Raw genomic sequence first — 17,015 nt, forward strand, 5'->3', positions numbered from 1 at the left:
TAATGGACATGCAGTCGAATGCAAAAGTTTGGGCACCCCTGGTGAAATAACATGTTATGCTGATTTGAAGTTTGAAGTTAACACGTCTTCTACAGAGAACACACTTCTGCACATTTTAACGCACAATTACTGTTTATTTGCTGAATTTAACATAAAGGGGAAAAAATATGGCCTGTGCAAAAATTATGACACATTTAATATTTTGTGTTTTATTATTTTTTTCAATATGTTTGAAAATCTAATAACTTTGAAATTTGCACTTAATAATTGCAGAAAATGCTTATTTAAGTGTGTTAGCAGTAGAGTGTGTGGTAACTTATTTTCACTTAGAAAAATCAGCAAAACGTCATTTGACTGGGGGTCTTCACACTTTTGCATACAACTGGACATATGGCATAATAAGGATTTGTGAGGGACATTTAAATGTGTGTGTGCAAGCTGTCTCAGTCTGTGGCCGCAGCTGTGTGATCTAACAGTAGCTGACAGGGAGGTTGGAGGGCACTCTCTAGGGTCCTGAGGCTGGGAGCACTCTACACCACATTACGGCAGAACTGTTCCCCGTCCCGCTGAGCTAACAATTAGCACACACCAGTAGAGCAGGGCCGGCCTGAGTGTGTGCATGTGTGATTGTGTGTGTGGGTGAGTGTGTGTGTGTGTGTGAGTGTGTGTGTGTGAGTGTGTGTGCCTTTCTGAAGACATAAATTTGCATTTTGGAATATGTAATAAGTCCACACTACGTTTAATGTGCAGATGTCTTTTTTGTGCTTGTGGAGTCCGAATGTATAGCCCATTGAACTTTTTTTGTCTTGTAATATTACCAGGGGAGAAACACAAGCTTCACCACTCAGAAATAAACTGCAGAGGTGGTAACACTGTGGTACACACCCACCACCCTCTGTAACTAAAAGTTAGAGAAGAAAGTTGTGAAGTAATTAAATGAATGTACCTGAATAAATTCTTTAATGGATAGTAGATTGTGGGTATGTTTTGTGTTACTGTTACATGATCCCCCACTCACTGTTACAACCCACCAGGGTGTAACAATGGAACGTTTGGTATTTACATCTGGGTATCTCACAATGGCAAACTATGACTGATGGAGCTGGGCCTTTAGTTCAGGCCATAAATGTCAAAACATGGTCAAAAACAAGGAAAAGCACATGTATGATAATGGTAATGTCTGCTAGTATCCCTATGTGACTCTAATAATATGTTAGCACTAAGCTAACGACAATTCACATAAACATTTTTTTCATGTTCTATTTGAAGCTGCAGTTTTACAGTGATTCCTTTCCATTGATTACAACTGACTGAAACGTGGTTAGACTATGGCTCATGTTCACATCAGTGACGTAAAAAAAGGGGCTTATTAAAAAGAAATCAGTGAAACGCCTGTGAGAGAACACCTATGTTTTTATTTGATTTTTAAATAACATTTTGTTAGAACCTGAACTGGCTATTGTTTATTCAAAATATGGCAAAACATCAACAGCAAAATATAGACACTTGTAATAAACCTGAAAGTATCACATAAGTAATAGTACAATGCTTTTTACAAAGTATTTTACAAATACTTGAAATATTTTAAAAAAGCCCCCAGGAATAGGTCTTTTCAACCTACCTATGAGCTTGATCTAGACACCTGACATCTTTTCTTTGCTGCAAGTTCATTAATTCTCTGGACTGACTTCTGAGCTGCTGTGCTGAGTCTTTATATTGGTTGAACTGCAGCTGAAAGTGTGTTTGGTACATGACTGGTGTGGTAGAATTGAAGTGTAACCGCTTTCCCATAGCATGTTGTTGGGGAGGGGGGTGGGAATGCACATCACGTTGCAGTGCATGCAGGGCGTTGCAGTGCATGGCATTGTGAAACATTATTAATAGAAAATTTAAAACATTTGGCAGGCTGGATAGAATTGTGTTAGAATTGATCTGGCCTGCGGGCCTTGTGTTTGACACATGGGGCCTAGAGTGATGTTTCCTCTCACAAATGTGGTTCTTACCACTGGAACTCAAATGTGATTGATTGATTGATTCTCTGCCATTTCCAAATTACGTTGGTATTTAATTTGACATGTTAGGCCTTCAGTTCATTTCATGAAGTCCTAACCAATGGCAGAGCTTGCTTGGCTGTATGTACCTAGAAAAAAAAAATTAATTAAAATAATTAAACAATTTTCTGTTGAGTGCTTCAAGAAGTTCACAAATTTGTTCCCAACCAAAACTTACCAAAAAGAGTAGTACTACAATATTGGCAGAGTTTAATACAACAAGCATGACGATACTATTAAATTAAAATGAACTAAACATTACAGAAATACTTTTTTATTTCACAGAAATCATTAGGCCTTCTCTGAAGTATCTTAAGTTAGATATAATGCAAACAAACATTGCATGAGGCTGATACAAAAAGTGTTGGAGCCCTGATTTCCTGACAGTAATTTTTACAGAGTGCATTTGTTTTGACGGTGAGATTCGTATTTGTGTTCGTCTTTTCCTTTTTCATGCCGTTACCCATTTCTGTCACTCTACACTGTGTTAAAATATTGGAGAGTGTGTGTATGTAAGTGCACTAAGCTGTCTCACACAGAGACGCACTAGGTGAGCTGTGCTGGTAGTCTGATCTGTTAGCCCTTCTACATTTAACATGAGGCCGGTCTGCCTCGTCTTGACTTATTCATCCCACCAGCCACTGGCTAGCGCTAACCTGAGCCGACAGCTGTGCGCCTGGTGAAGACCTCTCCATCTCCCCTCAGTCTCTCAGGATTGCAACTCCCCCCCCCAAACCTCAAATCTCCACACACATGACACACACACACATGTTCCCAGTGGAGGAAAGTAACAAAGTACATCTACTGCTGTACTCTTCTTAAGAAGAGCTTTCAGAAGTCTGTACTTTGGCTCTGTAAACTTTTTTACCTTCTACTTTACTAGCATTTGTATGGAAATAACATTTAAGAGAGATTAAAGAGAGATTTAAAAACAAAATTAAAAACACACTGATCAAAAATGCAGTATATTTTAAAGGAATGGTTTGGAAAAAAAAATATTTACACAATTTTCCAATTACTCTAGATGTAGTTAACCAACCAAGACATGTTTGGTGTCCAAACTTTGTGTCTTCAGTTCAACACTGGAGCTGCAAGGATAATGTTGCTAACAACCACTAGAAATCAATAGTCACCCATTTTTTTAACTTCCCTTTCATTAAAGTGACAGCCTTGGCAATATGGTTTAGGGCACAGTATGACTTTGGCTACACAGTGATGTTTTGTTCATTTTTATAGTTTAGAGTTATAGTAACTCTTTTTTTGTGGAACATGAACATATTCTCAATTTATTAGGGTGTATTCCAGTAGGCTTAATCTGCCATAAAGGCTGTTTTGTCAACTTTAATATCAAGTCAACATAACACTATGTCAGGTGACATCAGTTTTTTCTCACACTGGGCTGTGTTACGCCACTTTTTTGGGTGAAATGACAGAAAATTGTAACAAGTGACTTTGCAGCTTAGTGTATGTTATAGTGACAAAGCTGATGAACTGACAAAGCTTATTTCTTAATGAATAAATGGCAAAATGAAACTCACTTTACCTAAGTGCTGCAGAAAATGCTCACTTTTGCTCATCCAGTCTGACTTGGCGAGCTATGTCATATTATCAGCATTAAGTAACTGGGTGACACTTTATTTTCAGTGGTCCTTTTTATATTAAATAAACTCACCAGACTCTCAGTAACACATCAACAACATATCAATGACGTAGCAGGAGTGAATACATTCAGTAGATTATCAAGAGACTTTAATGAACTACGTAAATAAAATGTGTTTATAATCTGCTGAATTCAGTTGTTTTTTACTTTATTTCGAGTGTTCAAATTCATATCTGCACATCTTAACCAGAGAGGTCACTGAACATGAAACAGGTTTAATACAGACCATCTCAACATCCTCAACAAGCTGTTATAGACATGCTGCTGACACCATTCTGTAAGTGGACTTTAACTAGATTAGGTATGGGTTAAAGTTAGGGTTAGGATTAGGTTTTGGGTTGAGGTTAAGGTTAGGGTTAGAATTATGGCCAGGGTGAGGGTTAGAATTAGGTTTTGGGTTGAGGTTTAGGTTACAGTTAGGATTAGAGCCAGGGTCAGGGTTAGGTTTTGGGTAAGGTTGGGTAAAGTTAGGTTTTGCTTAATGGAGGTAATATATAAAGTCTGCTTCATGTAACGTATCAACAATACATCTACTTAATGTAAGTAATGTATAAAGAGAACATTCTCAAGATATTTACCTCAGTGTATTCAGATGCTTCATTACTGCTACTTCACTGGTATGTTACTAATACTCTGTTAAGAGTTTATTAATCATCTACAAAGGACCACTTCAAATAAAATGTTACTAGTAAATGTGATATACACTGAACTACAGGGTCTACATATGTCATTCCACCCCATTTCACATGACATAGATGTTACATCAACTTGACATCAAAGTTAGCAAGTGCAAACTTTATGACAAATGACATTTACTGAAATATGTGTTCCTGTAGGTCTATGTCAGTGAACTTATGTAGGTGTCATGCAGCCTTATGAATACTGCCCTGCAGTAAAGTGTTACCCTTAATCTTTATCTAACCCTTTAAAATCCCTGGCTTATTACACACTAAGGCTTATTATTTAGTAACTACAGTTAATTTAATGCAAACTTGTTGGCTATTCTTAGGTTATAGAATAGAATAATAAAAATTTGGGCTATAGACCTGGTTTATAGCACTACTGTGGATGTCCATTGTACCAATAAATTAGACTAAGAAAAAAATGGAATGTGTTCATGTAGATGCTGTAAATGACACAGAGACTGACAGTTTATTTGATATCTATTTAAAGTACAGAAACACAGACACGTAAACCATGATAAACAGGAGTGCAGTGCAGGCCTGGCAGAAGGAGGCCTGACCGATCCAGTGGAGAGAGACAGATTAGATGGACTGTGTAAGAGAGAAGGAGTGTGTGTTTTGAAGCCAAGTTCATGGGCTGGGTTGAGAAAGATCGATGCCATGATCGCTGGTGTGTGAGACAGATATTCACCAGTGACCCTCTGTCCCAGGACAATTCATGCTAGGAAGTCTGCTCTCCCTGGAGATACTCAGAGGGACTGTACACTGAGCAAGACACATGGCCACCAGAGAGCTTGTGTGTGTGTGTGCGCGTGTGTATGTGTTCATGTGTTCATGCACATGCTTGTTTTTCTGTATTGACTAGATTTACTCCAGATGGGACGCCACTTAGCAGTACAGAATGCTTTGCTTCAGTGCATCATGATTCTGTAGTGTGACCTGAAGTTTCTGATAAACTGTTATGGCCACATTTATCCACAAATATTTATTATTATACACTGTCAGGCAATGGGATTACACTTGGTCCCTGTGTATTATTTATACAGTTGTATGCAAAGATTTGGGTGTGTCTGGTCAAATGACATGTTTTAATCATTTTCTAAGTAGCAATAAGTTAATACACAGAAGAGGACAATGACTATTTGCTGAATTTAACATATTGGAAAAATATAAAACCTAACATTTGGCAAAAGATATGGCACTTTTCACATTTATATAACATCAGCAAGTAAATAGAAATTGTGCACTACAGTTTGCAGAAAAATGCCATATTTAAGTTTAATGTAGAGAATGTGTAGGCTTATTTTCACTTGGAAAATTGACAAAACGTAATTTGACAGGGGGTGTTCAAACTTTTTGTAGTCAAATGTATTACTATACAACAGTTATAGATATATCAGATATAACCACACAATCTGAGTGTTCTACATGCGCTGTTATTTGTGAGAACACCACATTTTTGTCACAATTATTGTGTCATTCTGCTAAGCACCGGTTGCTCAGTAATGACCCACTCTACGCTGCAGCCAAACATTACTATGTTTATCAAATACAAAAATAGAAAACAGATCAATTAGAAAATTTCTAAAATGTGATATTTGACCTACAGTCTGTTTGGTCAGATTTTGAAGAAAACAGTGACAGCAGGACTACATCATATTCTAAACCTGTTGTTGCCCCTAAACAAGCTTTTCATTCATCACCTCTGATGGTAGAACACCTAAACAAACTGGAAATGGTCGGAATACAAGAGGGTGAACAAGATGGGCTGTCTGGAGCAAAGCAACATTCAGATGAATCTGGTGAGTGCTGATAAAGCTGAGCAGAACCTGATATTGTGACAGCTTCAATACTCTTGTGTTTGTAGCTACTCTTTTGGCCGAAGGAATTGCCAATGTTAAAGCACATTTGATACACTGTTTAGGGCTTTTTCGCTTTTTCAAAATCTAGGGGTCCCAATGTGGTTCCATGAGGGGTTACAAAATATTTCTTTAACACTCTGAAAAAGGTCAAGAAACCCGGTGCTCAAATTGTACTGTTCCACCTTAAATAGTGCACCAGTTACATTGTGGCACCTCAGGCACCATTTAATGTAGAACCGGAAAATTCAAACAAGAAGATGGTGAATGAGAAGCTGACTTCAGTCTTGTAAAAAGTCGAACGTTGAGAGACATTCAACAAGAAGCTATTCTACTTTTGCGGAACAGTTTCCTGCTGGAGATGTGAGAAAAGCGGCTATAGCTGAGCTAAAGCTTAAAGCAGAGCAAAGTAAGTCTGTGTTTTCGTTTCTATTATATTTTTAGCCTACACTAGTACATTAGCACATACTGAGACACATTTACAGCCAAGATGGTAAAATGGACATACTATTTTGTGGCTCCCATGTTTTTTTGAAAGGACAAAATGGCTTTTCTTAACATTTGGGTTGCCAACCTCTGCCCTACATTATACTATAGATATACACTTGGATGAAACACACATAGTTTGAGTGAGTGTTCTTCTGCTTATATGTGTTAGTAACCGGCCCAAAATAGCCCTGTTTTCTCTGGATTTTTTATTAAGTCAATACATTTCTGTCCTAAATGTACAAAAACAAGTATACATACACACAACTTTATACAGCTGTTATCGATTCACTGACATAGTGACAAACATCAAGTTATAACACATTCCCTGTTATATTAGTGGCCTGGAGTAGAGGCATGGACTGATACGGAAGGACATATGATGTAGTAGATACAGTACAGTATGACAGCATGACAGTAAGACATACATACATTAATATCAGGAGAGCTATAGAGCACTCTGACAGACAGGGGAAACTCGGTGCACACAGAAAGACAGAGGTCAGGTATGAGGCAGAGGCAGCACATCTTCTCCTGCAATCTGGCAGTGAAATGAATAGGTATAGGTGGAGGTGACATTGAAGAGGATGCAGACTGACAGCTGCTCCGGCACAAGGAGTCAAGAAAGGAGAAGAAGAGCAGGTTCTGGTTACGAGATGAAGAGAAAAGGGGAGATGAAGCTGAATCTGAGGCTGTAAGTCAGGCTGGACATAAAGCAGAGCAGAGAGGAAATGATGGAATTTGTATCAGCGGTTTTCCTTTCAGGCCATGCTTGTTCAAATGCCTCCTAGTGGCAGTGCAGTCACACCTGTAGTTAAAACAGAAAACAAGTCACACTGAGACCCATGATAAACAAGCTCAAAATCATGCAAAATTGGAATTTCAGTGTCTAAATAGGATCAGAGAGGCTCAATATGTAAGTGTAGAATGTATACATAGTTATTTACAGTACTAATCAAAATTTTATACCTGTCTAATTGAATATATATATATATATATGTACAAAATTCAATGATGTGCAAATCATTTAAACCCTATATTTCATTGTAAATTGTACAAAGACAACAAATCAAATGTTGAAACTGAGAAATGTTGTTGTTCTGTGAAAAATATATGCCCATTTTGAATTTGATGCCAACAACACGTTCCAAAAAAGTTGGGACAGGGGCATGTTTACCACTGTGTTTCATCACCTCTTCTTTTAACATCACGCTGTAAGCATTTGGGAACTGAGGAGACCAACTGCTGTAGTTTTGAAAGTAAAATGTTTTCCTGTTCTTGTTTGATATAGGATTTCAGCTGCTCATCAGTTCGGGGTCTCCTTTGTCATATTTTTCATTTCATAATAAGCCAAATGTTATCAATCCTTTCCTGAAAAAGACGTCGTCTGGATGGCAGCATATGTTGCCAAAACCTGTGTATATTGTTCAGCATTAATGGTGACTTCACAGACGTGCACGTCACCCATGCCATGTGCACTAATGCAGCCCATACCATCATGAATACTGGCTTTTGAACTGTGCACTGATAACAAGCTGAGTGGTCTTTAGCCTGGACATAGCGTCCATGATTTCCAAAAAGAATTTCAAATGTTCATTTGTTGGACCACAGTCCAACACTTTTCCACTTCCCCTCAGTCCATTTTAAATGAGCTCGGGCCCAGAGAAGGTGGCAGCATTCCTGGATCCTGTTTATGTTGAGAAATGTTGTTCTTAAATTGTTGCACTATTTGCTTTCACTAAGTGGTGAACCCCTCCTCATCTTTACTTCACTCAGCCTCTCTTAGATGCTCTTTTTATACCCAATCATGTTACTGACCTGTTGCCAATCAACGTTCTCAGTTTCAACATTTGATACGTTGTCTCTGATGCATTTTCAGTGAAATATAGGGTTTAAATGATTTGCACTCCATTGCATTTTATATTTATTTACATTTTTCACCGCGTCCCAACTTTTTTGGAAATGGGGTTGTATATATATATATATATATATATATATATATATATATATATATATATATATATACACACATATATATATACATATATATATAAAACCTACTTTACTTTTAATGTAAGTCAATGGAACCAGACTTTTTTCCAAGTAATTCTGGGTCATTTCTGTTGGTCCATTCATCATGAAATTTACACACAATATAAAGGCATTTCCAAATTATGTAAAAAATTGAAAAACAGAAAAAAATGGATATATGAGATTTTGTTTTGACCGCAGTTATGCTAACATGATTTACAGTTTTTTTCTAATACAAATATGAATAATAAGTTTTCGTCAGGCTTAAAGGGGAATTCCACAGATTTTTAAAAATGTCTGCATAACTTTAATATGAAATACATAATTTTCGAGAAACTTACCGAGTCAGAATTGTGCACAGTGGTGGTGACGGGAACCAGACGTCTGAAGCCTTTAACGCCTCTAAAAGCTCCCTCACAGGAAGTTGTTACTTGAAATGATGCCTGAGACATTGTTTTATAATTGTTTTGAGAGAAGATTAAAACATTTTTTAAACTTATAGCTTTTTAATTTATCACTATTTTTCCATTACAAACACTACATATAAAACTCAGAAGACGTTGGTTTTCTGGTTGTTTTCGATGGTAGATAAAATGGCTACTTGCATTATACCTATTGCAATCCCTGGTTCCTATCACTGCCATTGTAAAGAAATCTAAGTTGGTTAAGTTTCTCCAGAATGGAGCAATTTCGTTTCAAACCACCCTGAATTACTTGTGTTCACATCTTAAAGTTTTATCTATGCAGTAATGTTTAAAAATTGGTGGAATTCCCCTTCAAGGATGCAGAAGAAACGGCACTCGAATGTTAACAGTGCCCCCCTACAAATACTGTGGAGTAAATTAATAAAATGTATATTTCATAAAATGACCGTTAAATGTGAACCTATTAGAAGCTGCTTTTGTTTGTAACAAAAGTGTAACAGTTTGTCAGTTAAAGTGACTGTTACACTTACTGCAATTAATATTTTAGAAGCATTTTATGTTGTTTTTATCTATTTAATTTGTGCTACAGCACATGCAACTTTTACAGCACCAGTGCTAAATGCTCAAAAAGTTTCCGTACAGCACTGAATACATGTTTATCAGTTGATGGCGATTGCATATTTGAGAATACGTTTGTGTGCTGTCTGTTGTCTAACACATGCACTTGTGTTTTTTCAGTGCATACATGTGAGCTCTGCATTGGTGAACGTGTAACAGCATGGCTGGTGTTGCTTCGGGACAGAGGGAAGGTGACACCCAGCATATGATCCTAAAACACGGTGACGGCTTCCTTCACCCTGACCCGGCACTGACTGACAGCCTCACGTCAAGAAGCCTCAGCCCCCTGCTCTCCCACTGTGTGCCGGGGGCTACCCAAACGTACGCTTAAACTGCAGGCCAGCGGACAGACAGATACAGACATGGACAGAGCACCAAAGGGCAGGTGGTTCAGCAGACAGCTGTCCAGTGTCGCGGCCAAAGACGCTCAGCTCAGGGGGTCAGGAGATCGCCGTGACAAACGAAAGAGTGCGAAAGGGAGCGGATGAAAGAGAGGAGGCCTGATGAGGTTTGAGATGTCCCTCAGGAGAGGCAGAGGAAAAGAGAGGGAACGCCTCACCTTGACGGACGAGAGAGGCAGCGTGGGTCAACAAAGCGGGTTCAAGGCCTGCTCTGTACACAAGCTAATGAGACAGCTACAGAGAGATGAGGCATGTCGGGAATAAGATGCCGGGGGTGGAGAGAGAGAAAGGTAAAGGCAAGAGAACCTTCACGCTGCTGAAGAGAAGTAAACAGGACGAAGTGCGGATGAGTATGAAGGTTTGAGATGAACAGGAGGCGACAGCAAGGAGTGAGGAGGAGAGAGAGAGCGTGGGTGAATGTGCTTTAGATGACAGAAAGGTTGACTTTGGGGCAGTGACTCCATCACTAACTCTCTAGGAGCTCAGTGTGTGTTTGCATTGCTTATATATAAACACATGCAGATACAACGGCTCCACAGAGAATTCAGACACTTTAACCATTTAAGCATTGGTACACTTTCAAGGGCCCTTTCTGTTATCGCTTTTTTAAATAAATGTGTTTGATGTGGTATGTAAGTGTCCTCTCCAGTCCATATAGTCCATAAATGGACAGTAACCTGCAAAAACAGCCTGTTTTGAATTCACTGTTTCTGTGATGTCACAAAAAAACAACATATTCACAAATATCCACCTCAGCCTACAGCAGTCTAGCCCCACCCATTCATGCTGAAGTTATAAGGAGTGTTTCGGTCTGGGCTACGTTTTCAATGAGGCACAATACACAGTGGCAAATCAGAGCAGAGCTCATTTAAATAACCAGTCTTTAAGGCACAGTAACAGAAACCTGGAGGGATAAAGAGAGGTTAGAAAATGGTCATATAAAAATCAATTATGATTAGTTTTGGTCCCTAAGCATACACAAACATCACACATACATCTCAGGGAGAAAACTGAAGTACAAGAAAAATGTGGGCTCTTCAACAAAGTTCTCTTGGTTATTTAATAAAATTTTAAACAAAATGATATTTGTTTCAGAGAAGAACACCTTTAGTACAACAGAAACACACCAGCCACCTTTTGAATACTTAAGAGTATTAAGAAAATTAAAATGACTTGGAATGGTCTGTTTAAACTAAATGTCTCTTGGTCTAACCTTTTGTTTCCTAACACAATGAACTAGTATGGCACTAATAACTATGTTTGGAGGTCACTGTATGTGCTTCCTGTCAAAAGTGGGATTTTTGGTTTTCAAAGAGCTTTTAAGGGATCGTATCATGGAAACATGTATGATGTAGTATGTAAAATAAAAATAAATATTGTTAAATATAAGTATTGTTAATGGGGCGGCACGGTGGAGCAGTGGGTAGCACTGTCGGCTCACAGCAAGAAGGGCCTGGGTTCAATTCCTGGCCGGGTGACCGGGGTCGTTTCTGTGTGGAGTTTGCATGTTCTCCCCGTGTCTGCGTGGGTTTCCTCCCACAGTCCAAAAACATGCCGTCAGGCTGATTGGACATGCTAAAATTGCCCCTAGGTGTGAGTGAGTGTATGTGAATGTGTATGTCTGTCTGTCTGCCCTGCGATGGACTGGCGACCTGTCCAGGGTGTATCCTGCCTTCCGCCCAATGACAGCTGGGATAGGCTCCAGCACCCCACCGCGACCCAGAAGGATAAGCGGTTTAGATGATGGATGGATGGATAAGTATTGTTAAAGTTTTAAAACACCCTTCACTCTTCAGTCTATACAGTCCATATGTGGAAACTAGATGCAAAAACAGCCTTTTTAGGATGAATGAGGCACATTACAGGGCAGCCAATCAGAACAGAGCTCATTTATCTTATATCAATCTTAAAAACACAGTACCAACTATGGTGCATTAAGGTGCATAAATGTCATTAATAGACTTAAGGTGAAAAAATAAAATATAAGAATAGCATAGGGTATATGCCCTTTAATATGGCTGTCTGTTCTCTTTGTGCTTCTGCGGTAGCTTCACATATGTATTTTGATGAAAACATATCATATGTGTAAATATTTCTGAGAATTTTTGTGACAGTATTACTAATTTATCATCGTTTCGGCCCAAAAGAGTTTTGGTTTTGGTCGGTTTAACACACCTGACCCAGCACATGAGGAGCTTGTTAATTAGCTAATGGGTTGAATCAGTTGTGCTAGATGAGAGAAAGCACAAAAATGTGTATAGTGTGTCCATCTTTACAGAAAAGCACACACATTTCACGTGATCATATGTGAAGCACATGTTCGCAGGTGAACACTTGTGTGATTTATGTGATTTGACGTGATATGAAGCATGCTTTCCACGTCAGCGTTATTATGTTTTAGGTGTTTTCATCCTATTTTGCTCTTTCTCCCTCACCGTTCCTTCCTGTTTCTCTTTTCATCCTCTCTCTCGTCAATTACTTTGCCTTTTCTGAAGTCCCATATATATAGCCTGTTGGCTGGAATCAGACATTTCTTCCAGGTTTATTTTTGTATGAGTCGTTTCACTGTGTTTCTCAGAAATAGGCTTGAGAACATTGCTTTCCAAATGTACTCAAATCATAGCTCACACAATGTCTATAATCTGAGCACTTATACAATCTTGTTGTCATTTTCATAGAAAAGCCTTAGAATGGCCTTCATAAGCTGTGGAAAGAATGTTTTAGCTGTACATTGTACGTGTTCACTGAAAAAGGTCAGCCTTGATGCCATTGTAATTTTTTTCTTTTCTTTTCGATTTTCTTTGGGTTTGTTCTCATACAAACAAAGTGTTTTACATTATTCCCGTACCCAAAGTTAACCCATCTATTTCAACATTACACCATAATTACATATAAAAAGTGTAGATTAATGATTTATGATGCAAATAAAGAATAAAATAAAAAATAAAAACATACATAAGTGGAAAAATAATGTGATGTGTCTAAAAACGTGATTATTCGAACGTTTAAGTCATGTCATTTTTCTGGAATAATCTGCATAAAACATCTTGAGTGAAGTTTGCCCTTGAATAAAATCTCTTCAGAGAAATTTTAAAAAGGAAAGTGAAAACAACCCATAATTGTAAGTCTGGAATTTTAGACTAGAAATTTACATTTCAGCACTTAAAGTCTTGACAGTTGCATAATAAACATTTCAATTTACAGTTTTAAATTCATCCCTTAAACATTTGATTTAGGATAAATATTTAAGGGGGCACTTTCCCAAACCCAGATTAAACCTAAACCTAGACTAAAAAGAAATAATAATTCACCATTAGCACCACAATTAATCCTAGACTAAGCCTAATCCATGTCTGGGAAACTGTCAAAAGGTTGTTTTATACAAATGGCCACAGGAAGCCATGATTTGGGCAAAACCTAGGGCTGGGCAAAATGACAATATTTCATTGTTATTGTGATAAATTATGTCACAATATGCTTTTCTGAGCATATTGTGGATATCGTCAGTACTTAAAAACAATGACCAACTACAAAGTATACAGTGCATAATTAGGCCTGTTTTGGATTTATTATTATTATTATTATTATTATTATTATAGTTTTTTATATGTGGCACTACAGGTTCTCTTTTGTCTGTTCCAACTTATTAAACCTCACAAAAACTAAATATGACTATGCACATCATGCATCATGAAAATGTATTGAAACATTGTGATATAATTGCCATATCGCCCACCCCCAGCAAAATCTACTCTTCATATCAAGGAAGGCGCTTTAACAGAAGCTGAATGTTGCGAAATACCTCGAATACATTCGTTTTATATTCATTAAAAACATTTTTCTTATGATATTGTTATTTAAAAAAAGGCAAAAAAAAACTTAACAAGAAAACGAGGGTTCCCCAAACTTTTGACGGGCAGACGCACACAAACCCACACAGTCCAACTCCCTCTCAAACACACTTTAGATGGCACTATTCTCACCCTGTTTCTCTCTAAAAAAAAGAGGAGAGACCCCCTCCTCTCCTCCATGAGCTCAATAAAGCCTGTCCCCCTCGACACCCCGCTGAAAAGGCCTGGGGGGCTCTATTTTCGCGGCGCACAGGAATGCGGCGGCGGCGGCGGCGGCGTGACAGTAATCTCCCTCCCCGGGGAAACGCAGACTCTAACTGATAAGTGCCGGGGCGCGGGGGAACTGAATCAGTCACAGGCGTCTGCAGCGGAGCGCGATGGCGCGCGGCGTCTCCTCACAGCCTCGGCCGGTAATGTGAAACGACACAGCTGACATTACACACTGCCGCCAATCACGGGGAGACCTCGCTGTCCAGCCGCACAAGCAGCGCGACAGACTGAGCGCATTAGCTCCGCTCCTGTCTCCTGCAGATGGAGCTTATTGTCGTGTGCGCCGCACTGATGACGGGCAAATGAGGACTCTGTCCACCAGAGTGAGAGTTCAGATGGAGGCTGAGGAGCGGACACGTGGCCTGAACCTGAACAGCTCCTGCCTGTTTATTGTGCCTATTCATTTGTGCACTGGAACGTCCATGTGCTGGGCTGCTTTATTAGGATTTAGAGTATGTATAGGCCCTCTTGTTTATTGTTCAGGGTCCACTTTGAGATTTATCATCGGGATAACAAATAATAAGCCTATAACTACATCAGTACTGTTTAACAAGCAGTAGAATGCTTCATGTGTGTCACCTTTTCAAAGAAGAAGTAATGCTTCTGATGTCACAAAAAAACCTCAGATCTCAGGAATAATTTTCTTTGTAGAGAAAGAAAAACCGTAGGAAGGACCCTGACATAGACACACACACACTTATACATAACAATTATGAGACCATCTCACTCTCCACTTTTTGTGGTTCCAGTTTATGTCTGTGACGGTATTTAAATAAAAATATAATTGTTGCATTTCACTGGAATACCTCACTCAGTATAACTTCTATACCTGAGTACTTGCATGTTTGCATATTTTACTTCTATGAGAATATTCGCTGCTAGAGTACGGTATCAACCAAATACTGTATTCCATGGCTGTTCTGGTTGCTACCTGTAATGAAGGAGGCATTGAGGCAGGATGCAAGTGCGAGTTGCACTACAGATAAATCCATGACGAGACAAAACAAAGTAAAACAGAAACGAGAAACACTTGAGACCAATGAGAGGGCGGGGCTAGGAGACAAAGAACAGGTGAAGACAGGGCAGGGAGGAGCTAACATAACAACAAAAGCACATGTCACAAGAAAACAAAGGCACATGGCAGACATACAAAAACACAAAGCACTGGGAAACCAAGAAAAAGGCAAAAACAGAAAGACCAGGACAAAGAGTGAACAGACGTTACACTATCTCAGTGACTGCTATGCTCATATACACTATCTGCCTATCTGCTAATATGTCATAGTATGTTACATCTTCCTTTGCACAACTCCACAAATTCTCAGTACCGTGTACTGCCTATTGTTTTGCACTTCTTGTGTTGCACCGACAATAAAGCCTCTTGAACTTGAACTTGAACTTGAAATGTCTATGTAACAAGTGATCATTACATGTTCACAAGAGTTAAAAAACCGCTGGCATTTTCAAATGGAATAACCAACGATAACATAACAAGGTAACAGGATAACATAAGACACTTATGACACTTATTAACCCACAAAGGGAAATTAGAGTGTTTCAGCAGCATATATAACAGACAAGCATGGAATACACGTTAGAATTAAAATGTAAAGCATGTATATATGTACATACATATATAAATGCACACTTACACATATATACATGTACATGCATTCAAATTAAAAAGTCCATGAATCGCCTGGAACGTTCCATGCATTACTGGTATTTTGGTATTTCGCTGTTAGATATTATTTTTATATGGTCATCATTAAGTGATTCTTATCATTTTATTTTGACTGTACATTAATTTGTGAGATTTCTCTCGACCTGCGCTGGACAGTTATCGGCCCACTCCCGCACATAACATAGAAAATTAGCCACGCACCACAAGATGTAGTGATTGGCAGAGTCCCACGGGAATACAGACCTTGTAATATTCCTGTAAATTAACCAAATTCACACAGGTGTCAGATTAGCATACTGCTATATCTACTGTCACATTCAAATTCTAGCTCTTACTAACTCTAAACTACTCACACCTGTTTCTAATAATCAAAACTTGCTAAAAAATAGAGACCGAGGCCAAGTGTAACCTCTTCATTCTGAAGACAAGAAGCTGGAAACTTCCTCGTTTCTAATGACTGGGGACAGGGACCACATTGCTGTAGGCTACAAAGGAGAGTGGAAAAGGTCAGGTCAGATTGCACTCTCCTCACCTTCTCATGGTGTTGTCAGCATTTGGAGGGAGGCAAGACAAAGCTTGTCTCCCAAAAAAGAGGAGCACTAAAGGAAAATACAAAAGGACATTTCCAAAATGTCATGTAGCTTAAGGCTTTTAGGGTCAGAGGGAGAAGAGAAGACCTGAACCTTTCAAGAGCACTCTTGGAGAGTGTGTGTGAGAGGGAGACAGGGTGTGAAGGAAAAGTGATGATGATGAGGACACAGTCACAAGATGAAGGTCAAGGTCACAATCTGACCGGCTGGATGCTCTAACTTCCTCAGTTGCTGGGCTGTTGTTTTCAGTTACCTTTACCGGCATGTAAAGACTCCACATGGCTGATTCTCACATTGCTTTTGCTGGTAGCTGATTTCAGATGGTCTAAGTTGGTCTAGGTGGTTGAGCTGGACATCCAGCTGGACTACTCAAAACATACACTCTGCCATTCAATCAGCTAGTTAA

Source organism: Colossoma macropomum, unplaced genomic scaffold (genome assembly GCF_904425465.1).
Source record: "Colossoma macropomum unplaced genomic scaffold, Colossoma_macropomum, whole genome shotgun sequence".
Lineage (NCBI taxonomy): Eukaryota > Metazoa > Chordata > Actinopteri > Characiformes > Serrasalmidae > Colossoma > Colossoma macropomum.